The sequence below is a fragment of the Austrofundulus limnaeus genome, unplaced genomic scaffold, assembly GCF_001266775.1.
Source record: "Austrofundulus limnaeus strain Quisiro unplaced genomic scaffold, Austrofundulus_limnaeus-1.0 Scaffold276, whole genome shotgun sequence".
NCBI lineage: Eukaryota > Metazoa > Chordata > Actinopteri > Cyprinodontiformes > Rivulidae > Austrofundulus > Austrofundulus limnaeus.
The window spans coordinates 444,653-446,326 of NW_013952678.1; the positions used below are offsets into that span (position 1 = coordinate 444,653).

The 1,674-nt window shown below is 34.4% G+C and overlaps 1 protein-coding gene across 1 annotated transcript in view; it reads left to right on the forward strand.

The window, feature by feature from the left end:
* The window catches only part of tinf2 (TERF1 (TRF1)-interacting nuclear factor 2), a gene marked incomplete in the record, with an annotated part of 9,842 nt that extends 8,375 nt beyond the window's left edge, over positions 1-1,467 (forward strand). Inside the window, 1 exon segment of the mRNA XM_014021053.1 lies at positions 646-1,467.
* Positions 1,468-1,674: the final 207 nt, after the last annotated feature.

The following is a 1,674-nucleotide window of genomic DNA, read 5'->3' on the forward strand; positions in this document are numbered from 1 at the left end:
ATTGAATTATTTATTTATTTTTGCTAACGTTTGTTGTTTCTAGGGGACAGGGTGTTGTTTATATGTTTGTATACAGTATTAAAGAATCTGCCTGTTCAGGTTTATAGTTTTGTGCTTTTGTTACTAGAGGTGACTGCTCTTTGGAGACACGGCCGCGAGTACATAGCAGATTCTGAAGATGAAGGGCGGAAGAACTTCAAAGGCAGGGTGTGTATGCTCTGAATGTACGTCACAAATATCTTAAAGGGAATGACAGTTGGACCCTGTGTGCAGATAGTCAAAGAAACTTGGGCCTGTTTAAACAAACAGATCAGATGAAGACCTGGGCTGTCGGTTGATTTTGTTTGTTTTAAGTTATTGATGTGCTGTTAACTGATGCTTACATCTATCAGACAGGGTGAGAAGTTTGTAACACTCTGAAAACTTCATCTCTTTTTGTTTCCTGACCCCAGCTGTTTGAGAAGCGCTACTACAAGACCAAACACGGCTCTTATATTCCCACCCTCAGGGAGTTCTGGAAGCCCGGCATGACCCGAAGAGACGTGCTGCTGGCTGTTGGCAAACGCAGGTGATCAAAGGGACTTTCAAATGCACCGTCAGCTGTCTGCAGAAGAAATATTAGTGAGCTTTGACCATGTTGTGTTTTTCTCCATGCCACGTTGAAAACAAACCCAGGCTGGTAGAAATACTGCAGCTCATGGACAATAACGTCAGATTATCTCTGGTTAAATGGTTTTTATGGAAAACTGATTACAAACTGTTAGGTAAATTAGGTTTTATTATAAAAGCATTTACTTGATCTTTTGTTTTTACTTTGCCACCAACATGYATCTCTTATGTACACATTGTTTTTAATATTTTTACTTATTAAAGTTTTACAAATAAATACAATCATAGGTTTTTAATTATTCTTTATAATTTTGACATTGAGTCTGCATTAGCAAACACTTCATTTACTTAATGAAGAAATAAAGCTTGTTACAAATAATTGCTTTAATTTTTTATTTACCTTTATTAAGGACCGTCTTGCTGTGAGGCACTGCTGCTCAGTGGTTAGCACTGATTATTATATTTTGTTTTTCTATTGATTTTATACAGCTTTAGTTGTCACCTTTAATTTCAACTTGGCTAAATATAAAAAAAATCTTTCTTAAATGTAAATCTTCACCATATTTTTGGAAAATCCTATGATTTTTATAATGCAGCTACAAAGACTAGATTTCAAAGTATCTATTCTGGAGATTTTTATATAAAAATTGTCATTGCAATCTTGACGTGCCTTACTATAGACTAAGATATTCCACTCTGCATTTCTTCAGTTCAACCCTTTTAGCTCTTGATGTTTACATCGAAATAAGACAACACAAAGATTTAAGTGATAAAACAAAGGAGTGATACTGCAGCTGATAATGTCCTAATATTCAATCACAAAGCATATTTTCTAATAAACTTTATTTCATATCTTAATGTCTGCAGTTTTTGTGCTTTTAAACCAAAACCTTCAGTTCTTGGTTTATGAGTTTCATCTTTTATGTTAGCCATTTTAGTTTTCTTCTGTGTGTTCTGAACATCCAAAATGGACTGAAAAGTTCATAAACAGCGGGTAAAATAAGTATTGAACACGTCAACATTTTTCTCAGTAAATATATTACTAGAGGTGCTAATGACATGAAA